Source organism: Schistocerca serialis, chromosome 4 (genome assembly GCF_023864345.2).
Source record: "Schistocerca serialis cubense isolate TAMUIC-IGC-003099 chromosome 4, iqSchSeri2.2, whole genome shotgun sequence".
In the NCBI taxonomy this organism is placed as follows: domain Eukaryota; kingdom Metazoa; phylum Arthropoda; class Insecta; order Orthoptera; family Acrididae; genus Schistocerca; species Schistocerca serialis.
Window position 1 is genome coordinate 719,072,747 of NC_064641.1, and position 13,223 is coordinate 719,085,969.

The window sequence follows — 13,223 nt, forward strand, 5'->3', positions numbered from 1 at the left end:
GTCATACCTGATGGCTCCCCACACCATGACGCCCAGGAGTAACAACGCTGTGTCCCTCCAGTCTCCGACTGATGGTGTGGGACAACACAGAATGTTGCAGGGAGCCCGCTACTTGTCACAGGCGGCAAACGCAGATGTGAACGTATTACGAGGTGCCTGGTGCACAATGTGGCGATCCTCACATGTGGTGGTCAAATGTGTGTGTGTGAAATCTTATGGGACTTAACTGCTAAGGTCATCAGTCCCTAAGCTTACACACTACTTAACCTAAATTATGCTAAGGACAAACACACACATGCCCGAGGGAGGACTCGAACCTCCTCCGGGACCAGCCGCACAACCCATGACTGCAGCGCTTTAGACCGCTCTGCTAATCCCGCGATGCGACCTGGTGGTCAGACATGGTCGACCAGAAGCTCAACAATAGACACCTACCCTGCCGTTCCCATGCAGTCCAACATGCCCCCACAAACCTGGATATTTGCGTGATTTGACCAGCTGGCCAAATGCAGATCCACTATGAGGCCCCTTTCAAACTCTGTCAGATGCTGATAACACTGTCTCACACGAGTGCGGGGCATCTGCATGTCCTTTACTGTGATCACTCAACATCTGGCGCTGTTCACGCCTTTTATATATCCTATCAGGACTGGAAACAACATTTGACACTAATGCATTCTGATGGCCGTTCTACCTGTAACAGAGAATTGCAACACTTATCATTTACGCTATGTCATCAAAAGTTTCCGGACACCCCCACACACATACGTTCTTCATATTAGGTGCATTGTGCTGCCACCTGCTGTCAGGTACTCCATATCAGCGACCTCAGTAGTCATTAGACTTAGTGAGAAAGCAGAATGGGGCGCTCGGCGGAACTCACGGACTTCGAACTTGGTCAGGTGATTGGGTGTCACTTGTGTTATACGTCTGCACGCGAGATTTCCACATTCCTAAACATCCCTAGGTCCACTATTTCCGATGTGATACTGAAGTGGAAACGTGAAGGGACACGTACAGCTCAAAAGCGTACAGGCCGACCTCGTCTGTTGACTTATTAGAGACCGCCCACAATTGAAGAGGGTCGTAATGTGTAATAGGCAGACTTCTATCCAGACCATCACACAGGAATTCCAAATTGCATCGGGATCCAGTGCAAGTGCTATGACAGTTAGGCGGGAGGTGAGAAAACTTGGATTTCATGGTCGAGCGGCTGCTCATAAGCCACACATCACGACGGTAAACGCCAGACGACGCCTCTCTCGGTGTAAGGAGCGTAAACATTGGACGATTGAACAGTGGGTAAACGTTGTGTTGGGTGACGAATCACGGTACACAATGTGGCGATCCGATGGCAGGGTGTGGGTATGGCAAATGCCCGGCCAACGTCGTCTGCCATCATGTGTAGTGCCAACAGTAAAATTCGGAGGCCGTGGTGTTATGGTGTGGTCGTGTTTTTCATGGAGGGGGCTTGCACCCCTTGTTGTTTTGCGTGGCACTACCACAGCGCGGGCCTACATTGATGTTTTAAGCAACTTCTTGCTTCCCACTGTTGAAGAGCAATTCGGGAATGGCGATTGCGTCTTTCAACGCGATCGAGCACCTATTCATAATGCATGGCCTTTGACGGAGTGGTTGCACAATAACATCCCTGTAATGGACTAGCCTGCACAGAGTCCTGACCTGAATCCTATAGAATACCTTTGGGATGTTTTGAAACGCTGACTTCGTGTCAGGCCTCACCGACCGACATCGGTACCTCTCCTCAGTGCAGCACTCAGTGAAGAATGGACTGCCATTCTCCAAGATACCTTCCAGCACCTGATTGAACGTATGCCATCGAGAGTGGAAGCTGTCCTCAAGGCTAAGGGTGGTCCAACACCATATTGAATTCCAGCATTACCGATGGAGGGTGCCACGAACTTGTAAGTCATTTTCAGCCAGGTATCGGGATACTTCTTATCATATAGTGCAGATACGCGCCGATGGTGTGTACGTATACGAAGTTACACTGACATCCGACAATTCTTTCTGGCTGCCTTCCTGCCTCCCTTTTTTTGTCAGACAGCGTATTTTTCTTTCATGTACTTGGTCCATAAAGCGTATTTGCCAATTATTGCTTTATTCGTTTTGTAAGGCACTAAATTAGAAAAATCCATTTTGCACATCGGAAAACGCTGGCCATAGCTTCCGCTACAACTAAAATCGATTTTTGGTGCAGGAGCACTAGTTTCCACCCGTTTGTTTCATTCCTGTTTAGTTTCTAATGTGAACTAGTGAACCCACATCTCACTCACCATATTCAATCGTAGCAGAAACTAGGTTAGATTCATCTTGAAACGCTATTAACACTGCTGTCAATTCATTTCTATATTTGCTTTGTTCAGCACTCAATAAATGCAGCCCACATATTGCACAAGACGATGTCATGGATTAATTCTTCACTGAAAATATAACGCCAATGGTGTCAGCTATCTCATTCATATAGCGTACCTATAGTATAATACCGTTTTCTGCACTGTTTCAATGTTTTAACCAGTAGCTAGAGCTCCTGAGTCTCTCTTTCACAGTGCTTGCTTTCAAGAAAATTGTGGTCACATATGACATCAGTTGTCCATTGCTTAAGCGTTGTTAATGAAGCGACGGATTCTTTGTAAACCTTCATTAGTTTTGCACTGATAGCTGTTGGTAAAAATGTGACTGTCGTGTGACTAGGGCCTCCCGTCGCGTGGACCGTTCGCCGGGTGCAAGTCTTTCGATTTGACGCCACTTCGGCGACTTGCTCGTCTATGGGGACGAAATGATGATTAGGACAACACAACACCCAGTCCCTCAGCAGAGAAAAAGTCTTCGACCCAGCCGGGAATCGAACCCGGGCCCTTAGGATTGACATTCTGTCACGCTGACCACTTTTTTTTGTGATCTCATTTTTTTCGCTTTTGTTCGTTGCATCTGCTTGGGGCGGACGTTGTAAGACATCCATTGAAGTTCGTTGTTGATCGATTAACTCAGTTTTTTTATTACAGAGGGCATCTAACCCTCTGACCGAACACGTTGAGATACCGTGCCGACATCACTCAACTACCGGGGACGCACATTGCTGTTGGTGACACATCGTCAGAAACGAAGAATTTCTTGTGAGAGCGGTATTTCCCTATTTGAACGTTAAACACACACGTTGACTGATATAGAACCCATATAAACGTGATTAAACAGTTGACACTGACAAACGTCACCGAAAAACATGTACAAAGACAACAAAACAGTACTTCATTGGTATCAGCACCGACTCTGTAGCAGGTGAACAACTCTTTACCGAGAATAGTTACGTCCATGATTGTTGCAAGACACAAGGGCATCTAGCAACTGCAGAGATGTGTTTCAATGAAACCGCAGCTGCTCTTACAACATGGATTATTAGCTCTACAAACTTTACCTGGCATTTAGCCATGGTGATATATAAAAAGCTATAATAATGAAGATAGATCTCGGCAGAAGCTCTGTCTCTATGAATTGTCTGTTCTGATGCATCAAGACATAAGAACAATGAAACTGCTGTAAATTCTCCCAGATGCTAGTCTGCTTTGCTCGATATTTGGGGAATGACCGATACTTCTTGTAAAAATTAATGTCGCGTTTCCAATATCGCATAGGTTATATCACCCACACAGTATTCACACACGAAGTGTCTTTTCTTCGATACGCAGTGATTGAAGCCGTCGATTCGCTGTTCCGCATTTCCAGCAGTCGAGCCGTGCAGTTTCACAATTACGTGGCGAAACTCACTGTTAACAAATAACGTGTTAAACACATTCGTTTAACGCATTAATAATGGACACATTCCCCTCACGATGCTGTGAACACATGTTTCTCGTATTAGTACGGAGACTGAGATATCTAACGTGGCCTTCACGATTTCCTCGCGTTCACGCAACCTTGTGCAGTGCGCCAACGATAAAGTGCTGTTGACGTCCGACGCGCTTTGACCAAACGTAAACACACTCGATATGATGATATTTGATTGTAGGATGCGAGTTGGATGACTGCTAGCAGATTTCCATCAAACTGCAACGCAGTGACTATATACTTAGCCCAGGCTTCATAAAAGATGAATTTAAGGCGCATTATGAAGACTGTAGTCTCGATATTGAAATTTCAGCTCTAAAATATTGACAACAGGTGAACGAAAAACATGTTAGATTAAAGCAGACAGCGTCATCGATAATGAAGTTACAAAAGGCGGAACATGAATTCAGTTATTCAGTTGGTCAATGATGGAAATGAAACGATTGAGGGAATCAATGCAAAAGGTAAACCTATGTGACTGACAGTGATGTACAGCCTAATCCTGAAGAGTGCTTATACTGGTTCTTGTGTTTTAATCTCTTTAGAATCTCGCTGGATACGGGGTGGTGATATCCAGCTCATAACCCTCAAATTGTGCACATTATCCTACATGAAATCTAAGGTTGTCGCCTGTGTCTTCAAAAGAGAGAATATATGATAATGTTGGTAGTGATTTGAACATCAAGAGAGACATTAAATCTGTTGCCTCTCCCCTCACTATCACTATTCGAAACGAACCAACGCATGTGCCAAAACCGGGGTTCACTTATTATCTCATCATCACCACACAAACTCAACACTATAGTTTACACTCACCCAGACACGAGCGAACGGAATGGTGAAGTTGTTCCGTCACTGAACTAGCATTCGGAAGGACGTTAATTCCAATCTTTATCCGGCCATTCTGCTTAAGATTTGAGTTGACTATAAGGACTCTGCAAATTTATATCCCCATTTTTCCCAATCCATGCTTGTCCTCTCTCTATGATCACCCCGTTGTTAACGAGGCGTTCATCAAAAATCCTTCTTCTTTCGACGAAACTCGCCGACGGGAGTCCAATTAAAATGTTTGCACAAGGCTATTAAACACACGGAAATAATATAAGCGCCCTCTTAGCTGTTAGAACAATAATACAAATTTCACTAACACTGACAAAAAAATGGCTCTGAGCACTATGGGACTCAACATCTTAGGTCATAAGTCCCCTAGAACTTAGAACTACTTAAACCTAACTAACCTAAGGAGATCACACACACCCATGCCCGAGGCAGGATTCGAACCTGCGACCGTAGCAGTCCCGCGGTTCCGGACTGCAGCGCCAGAACCGCTAGACCACCGCGGCCGGCTAACACTGTCATTTTGTATGTTTGAAAGGAACTGTTTTTAATAAGCACGACTCACGCCCGGTACTCACAGCTTTACTTCTGCCAGTACCTCGTCTCCTACCTTCCAAACTTTACAGAAGCTCACCTGCGAACCTTGCAGAACTAGCACTTCTGAAAGAAAGGATATTGCGGAGACATGGCTTAGCCACAGCCTGGGGGATGTTTCCAGAATGAGATTTTCACTCTGCAGCGGAGTGTGCGCTGATATGAAACTTCCTGGCAGATTAAAACTTTGTGCCCGACCGAGACTCGAACTCGGGACCTTTGCCTTTCGGGGGCAAGTACTCTACCAACTGAGCTACCGAAGCACAAGTCACGCCCGCTACTCACAGCTTTACTTCTGCCAGTACCTCGTCTCCTACCTTCCAAACTTTACAGAAGGTCACCTGCGAACCTTGCAGAACTAGCACTCCTGAAAGAAAGGATATTGCGGAGACATGGCTTAGCCACAGCCTGGGGGATGTTTCCAGAATGAGATTTTCACTCTGCAGCGGAGTGTGCGCTGATATGAAACTTCCTGGCAGATTAGAACTGTGTCCCCGACCGAGACTCGAACTCGGTACCTTTGCCTTTCGCGGGCAAGTGCTCTACCAACTGAGCTACCGAAGCACGACCCACGCCCGGTACTCACAGCTTTACCTCGTCTCCTACCTTCCAAACTTTACAGAAGCTCTCCTGCGAACCTTGCAGAACTAGCACTCCTGAAAGAAAGGATATTGCGGAGACATGGCTTAGCCACAGCCTGGGGGATGTTTCCAGAATGAGATTTTCACTCTGCAGCGGAGTGTGCGCTGATATGAAACTTCCTGGCAGATTAAAACTGTGTGCCCGACCGAGACTCGAACTCGGGACCTTTGCCTTTCGCGGGCAAGTGCTCTACCAACTGAGCTACCGAAGCACAACTCACGCCCGCTACTCACAGCTTTACTTCTGCCAGTACCTCGTCTCCTACCTTCCAAACTTTACAGAAGCTCTCCTGCGAACCTTGCAGAACTAGCACTCCTGAAAGAAAGGATATTGCGGAGACATGGCTTAGCCACAGCCTGAGGGTGTTTCCAGAATGAGATTTTCACTCTGCAGCGGAGTGTGCGCTGATATGAAACTTCCTGGCAGATTAAAACTGTGTCCCCGACCGAAACTCGAACTCGAGACCTTTGCCTTTCGCGGGCAAGTGCTCTACCAACTGAGCTACCGAAGGACGACTCACGCCCGGTACTCACAGCTTTACTTCTGCCAGTACCTCGTCTCCTACCTTCCAATAATAAATTGCACATGTAATTTCTCACTAATTACACAGGCATCTTCATATGTCCTTTCAAGCACAGAGTTTTTGATTTGTAATTAGCTCTTACCCCCGCTCCCAGCAACTGCGTATCCAGAGGATCATAACAGTTGGTCCTGTATGCCTCTTGCCCAACCACATAGAGATTGAATCAGTAATTAATGGAAACATGTAATTGTGGCAGATGAATTCTCAGTCACTCCGAAAATTTTTTGTCGCCGCACACTAGTCCAGAAGGAAGGTGGAAGGGAGTACAGCCATAGGAGCGTCGTGGAAAGAGATTACTATGCTTGTGTTGGGGTCTGGGTGTTGAAGAGGCATATGTTGTATTGGTTTATGGATCTTTATGTCTTCTGTTGTTCGAATGCATTTCATTTAAAATATCAAATCAAAACATTTTCGGGTGCCTAAAGTTCCAGTTATATTTTATTTGTGCTTCTTGTTTCACCGTTAAATTACGCCATCTTCAGGTCCCTGATCGACGTGTAGGAAAAATACCACCTCCTGTACAATCGAACCAGGGGCCAACATACATTCACAGGTATTCGCAGACTTCTCCATTATACAGCGATCATTTCGATCATCACTTGGAGACTCAAGGTTTGAAGATGACCAAATGTAACGCTGAAACTGCTAGAAAAAATAAAATATAACTGGAAATTTAGACGGCTGAAGATGTTTTGATTCGACATTTGTGTTGAACAGGTGAATCCTGCGACCATAGAAAGTAATGCCTGTCTGGAACGACCTATTAATGTGGGTTAATTTGTCGCAGATGCACACATCCACGGAAGGCACTGGTCAGCGAGGTCTCCCGATCTGAATTTTATAGAGAACGTCTTATATGCAACAATGATAAGAAATGTAAACCGTAGTCGCCACGCCGGCCGGTGTGGCCGAGCGATTCTAGACGCTTCAGTCCGGAACCGCGCTGCTGCTACGGTCGTAGCTTCGAATCCTGCCTCGGGCATGGATGTGCGTGATGTCCTTAGGTTAGTTAGGTTTAAGTAGTTCTAAGTCTAGGGGACTGCTGACCTCAGATGTTAAGTCCCATAGTGCTTAGAGCCATTTGTAGTCGCTACTAAGGTCTCATCCGGACTTCCTGAAAATGTTCCTCCTTTCAGGAGTGGGAGACCTCGGAAACGACTTTGAATAGAGTTATTGAACCATCACGAGCAGTACATGCAGTCTCGAAGCCAAACTCATGTGAAAGCTGGAGGTACCACATTCACTGTCAACTCTTTGTTGCTGTGTAGAGATTTTAATCTTTTATTCCATTTTTTTGGATATGTGTACATTTGATTTGAAAAGTTTTCTAATTATCTTTAGGGCACTATTACACACTAAACATCTAAACCCCTCATCCTGTAATCCTTCGTACACGTTGTTTAGTAAATATGCGTTCATTGCTTGACTGCAATTAAATTTCGATCAGTGGAGTGGTGTGTACATCAAAAGGCAGGTGGATGCCTAGTAACATAGGGCAGAGTTCCATGAGATGAACCAGCTAATAACGTCATTTTTCCGCTAATGCAAGTAACGTATGTTCTGGTGCGCATTTATAACACTTAACGTTGACTTTCATGGTACTGTAGTTGTGGTAAGGATAATTAACGATTGTAGTGTGCAGTCACGGACTATACAAAGCAAAAATTACTAGTAGTACAAAAATAAGATATAATTATGATATGCCAGCTACATAAACATTCGGAAAGATGTTCAGAAGTAGAGTCAGTGTCCTGGTGTGACGTAGTAGACCATAATGGCAAGGCACAAAAAGGTGTTGTGTCCCCGCCTTCTAAAATCCACACTGCTTTACTACACATCAGATATTGATTGTTGAAAATCAAGTTTGATTCCCAACTACTCCATCTTTAACAGTGAGGCTTCTGTGGAAGGGATTAATTCAAAATATCATGCCACGAGGCTTCGACAAAATTATTGATTTGCTTGAAGTCTCAAATCAGTGATCAAACAGTGAGAACTATGAGTTCGTGGCGTAGCAATTGGACGATTAAGACTTTTGTTATTCAAAACATTCTATGTTGTAAACAGAAACGCCTTCACAGATGATGATACGTTTTTGATGGGAATTTATAAAGTTGATTTTGAAATTTATCGTATCTATACACTTTGGTTATGAACTGTAGATTAAAACTGAAGAAACTGGAAATGTAGAAAATTAAGGGAGAATTTGAAAGACGCAGAGGTTGTTGAGTGTTTTAGAGGGAGCTTTAGGTAACGATTGGCTACGAAGGTGCGAAAGAGTAGCTTCGAGAGACGGCAGGGACCAAATAGGTAAAGTGGCAAGGTTTAGGAAATCCTCGGAAATCACAGGAGATATTGAATTTAATTTATGAAAGGGTGAAATATAAAAATACGGTAAATGAAGGAGGCGAAAGAGAATAGAAAAGTCTAAAAATGACACCGACAGGAAGCGCAAAACCTCTAAGTAGGAATGGCTGGAAGACAAATGAAAGCATTTGGAAACATGTATAATTAGGGGAAAGATAAATACCACCTACTGCAAAATCAAGGAGGTCTTTGAAGGAAAAAGAAGCAGAAGTATGAATATCAAGAGCTCTAATGGAAAACCAGTACTAAGCAAAGAAGGGCAAACTGAGAGGTGGAAGAAGCACATAGAGGGCAATACAAGAGAAACGAAGTTGAGGGAAATATTATAGAAAACTTAGAGGACATACATTAAGGTGAGATGGATATATTATATTGCAAGAAGATTTCACATAGCACTGAAAGACCTAAGTCGAAAGAAGACCCCTGAGGCAGACGACATTCGGTACGGACTATTGACATCCTTGGAATAACCAGCCATGACAAAACTCTTCCGTGTGGCGTGCAAGACGTATGAGACAGAAGAAATTAGTCCAATTCCATAGCAACCAGATAGTGATAGGTGTGAATGTAACAGAATTATAAGCTTAGTTAGTCATGGCTGCAAAATACTAACACTAATTCTATACAGAAGAATGAAAAAAACTGATAGAAGGCGACCTTAGGGAAGATCAATTTAGAATCCAGGGAAATGTAGGAACATGCGAAGAAAGGCTGACTTATTTTAGTCTACAAATGCTATAACTATAGGTTTGCCTGTCTTGAAACAAAAGCAAACCTATAGTTATAGCATTTGTAGACCTAGGGAAAGCGTTTGACGATGTTGACTAGAATACACTCGTTGAAAATCTGAAGGCAGCAGACGTAAAACACACAGGGCGAAAGGCTTATGCAACTTGAACAGGATCCAGACGGCAGTTATAAGAGTCGAGAGGCGTGAAAGAGGAACAGTGGTTGAGAAGGGAGTGAGACAGGGTTGTAGTGTATCCCTATTGTTATTCAGTCTGTACTGTGAGCAAGCAGTAAAGGAAACCAAAGAAAAATTTGGAGAAGGAATTACAGTTCAACGATAAGAAGCAAGAACTTTCAAGTTTGTCGACGACACTGTAATTCTGTCAGATACAGCAAAGGACTTGGAAGAATAGTTGAATGAAACGGACAGGGTCTTGAAAGGGAGATATAAGATGAACATCAACTAGAGCAAAACAAGGGTAATGGAATGTAGTTGAATTAAACCAGGCGATCCTAAGAGAATTAGATTAGGAAATGATACACTAAAAGGAGTTGAGTTTTGCTATTTTGGTAGTAAAATAGCTGATCATGGCTGAGCATATAAAGCGCAGATTGGCATGAAAAGATTTCCCGAAGTAGTAGAATTTGTTGACATAGAATAAAGATTTCTATGTTATACAGTCTTCCCTATAGGTATTTGTCTAGACTCTAGAGTGTAGCCTTCTGTGAAAGTGAGACGGGGACGAGAAAGAGTTCAGACAAGAAGAGAATGGAAGCTTTTGAAATGTGGTGCTACAGATGAATGTTGAAGATTAGATAGGCAGATCATGTAACTACCGAAGAGGTACTGAGTACAACTGGGGAAAAAAGAAATTTGTAGCACAACTTGGCTATGAGAAGGGATCGGTTGATAGGACACGTTCGGAGACATCAAGGGATCACCACCGTACTAATGGAGGAATTTGCGGGCGATAAGAAGGTAGTGTGGCAATCTGGGGCTAGCTCATATAAGGACTATGTTGGCATATACCGATTTTATTCCACTACTATAAGCACTGAACGCTTGTATCGCTGATTTTATTCCGATACTATAAGCACTGAACACTAGTATCACCACAATAAAAGACATCCTGCACTTTAACTCGAGGTCGGTGAGTACTGTCCAGATAAAGGGCTGTAAGTTTCCTGATTTCCAGCCACAATAGTATTATGGGCAGTCAAATGAAAACAAGGCAGGTGGCAAAGAGTAAGTTAACTGTTTCTTACAGTATTTCAAAGTAATTTCCGTAATTGTTAATACTGTGAGGCAAGACAGTAGATGCCTCGAGGAAAAACATTTGTGGTAACCTTCGGAACCATGATTGTACCCAGGTGTGCCCCTCTTCATCCTAACCAAATCGACGGCCACGAATATCTTTCTTCAGGACACCAAATATATGGAAATCGCACTGGGCGCGATAGGGACCGTATGGAGAATGTGTACGGTTTTCCCATCGAAACTTCTGCAGCTTAGCCGAAACAGCGCTCACATGTTATAACATAAAGTAAACAAATATTATGGAATTCAGTAGGAGGACGGGAAACAATACAGTAGTGAAAATCAGTTATAGTACAAAGTCTATTGCATTCTATCGCTTGCGCCTTGTCCTGCGGTTACGCAGGGTGGGCCATGTTAACCGGATTTGGCATGTTAATTTTAAGGGGTGGCTGGATGCCCTTCCTGCCGCCATCCCGTACCCCACAGGACGGAATTAGTGTACCCCAGCTGTCTGCGTCGAGTATAGATCGTGAAATAGTGTGAATGTGTCGCAAATGTCTATGAGTCGTGTAACTGAGGCGGGACGAGGGGACCAGCTCGGTATTCACCTAGTAGGATGTGGAAAACCGCCTAAAAACCACATCCAGGCTGGCCGGCACACCGGCCGTCGTTGTTAATCCGTCGGGCGGATTCGACCCGGGGCCGGCGCGCCTACCCGAGTCCAGGAAGCAGCGCGTTAGCGCTCTCGGCTATCCTGGCAGGTTACAATGTCTATTGCATATTGTACCGAATTCATTATGAAAGTAGTAGATACATATAAGACGTAAACAGTCATGATGGAATTACATATTTCTTTGATAACGGGAGTAACAAACTAAATTTGCGAAAGATATATATATTTCCTGGGTGGAAACTGGTATAAAGGTACTCACTGCCCCGTTACTGCACTGTTAGTACTTTGTCCAACCTCCATTCTTCCTAATTACCTCAAAAAACTCTTCGGCATTGGTTTTTTTAGGATTTGTAATTCTTGTAGTGGAATTATCTCCCTCTCTTCTTGTATCATACTTTTCAGCCCACGTACTGCCTCAAATTGCCTTCCATTGCAATGAGGACGTCTTGCAAGTATTCACTAAAGGTTTTGCACATGGCTGTCATCCGCGCATCTTGCTGGCCGGGTCAAGGCATCTATATCTTTGTACATCCATAGTTGAAATGGAGGACAGTGGGACGTCAGCTGGTATAAATTTATATTAAAATTGAAGAAACTCCCCCAGCTGTATTTAAGGTGTCGATTTTATTTTGGCAACTAGTTTCAACTATGTAACAACGTCATCTTCAGGCCCATAAACTTGTTGACATCAACAGCGTGCGGCTGATACTAGAAGTTAGTGGTGAGATACGGACGTGCTCCGTGCGGAAGGTGGAGTGAGTTACTAGCCACCTTCCACACGGAGCACGTCGGTATCTCACCACTGACTTCTAGTATCAGTCGCACGCTGTTGACGTCAACAAGTGTATGGGCCTGAAGATGACGTTGTTACATCGTTGAAACTAATTGCCAAAATAAAATCGACACCTTAAATACAAATGGTTCAAATGGCTCTGAGCACTATGGGACTTAACATCTGAGGTCATCAGTCCCCTAGAACTTAGAACTACTTAAACATAACTAACCTAAGGACATTACACACATCCATGCCCGAGGCAGGATTCGAACCTGCGACCGTAGCGGTCGCGCGGTTCCATACTGAAGCGCCTGGAACCGCTCGGCCACACCGGCTGGCACTTAAATACAGCTGTAGGAATTTCTTCATTTTTAATATAAATCTATATCTTTATCCTCAAACCAATTCTTATTTATAGGTGAAAAATGCCCGAATGTGTTTTCTCTTTGAAACATTAGACTTTCATTCTGTAGATCCTCATACATTCTAATCAATTCCGCCTCTAGAATCTCAGTGTAGATGTTTGAGTTCATTGTAGTGTTCAGTCAAGCAGTGCGTGATTTACCTTCAGTGCAGAAGGCTGCCCAAATCTTAGCACTTCCTCCACCACATATTCTGCTCGCTCTTACCTGCTGCTCTGTTCTCAGATCATCCCAATAACACTGAAACCTATCCGGCCCATCTAAAATAAACTTCTTCTTGTCGCTGAAGGTCACATTTTTCCATTCTGTACTCCATGGCATGTTTTCAGCAAACTGCAATCTACGCTGTTTACTTTAGTTGTTAGAGCAGATTTCTGCAGTCGATTCGTGAATGCAAGAAGTCTGTCATCTGTCAGAATTGGTTGTACACGTCTTGCAGTTAATAGTAGTTATAAATCAGCAACAAGTTGAGAAGAAAGGTTTGAGCCCTTTCTTTC

The 13,223-nt window shown here is 43.9% G+C and overlaps 1 non-coding gene across 1 annotated transcript; it reads right to left on the reverse strand.

Moving 5' to 3' along the window:
• Window positions 1-5,466: 5,466 nt before the first annotated feature.
• On the reverse strand, window positions 5,467-5,541 carry Trnas-cga (transfer RNA serine (anticodon CGA)). The gene has a single exon. It is a non-coding gene; the product is annotated as a tRNA-Ser (tRNA).
• Between the last annotated feature and the right edge of the window lie 7,682 nt (window positions 5,542-13,223).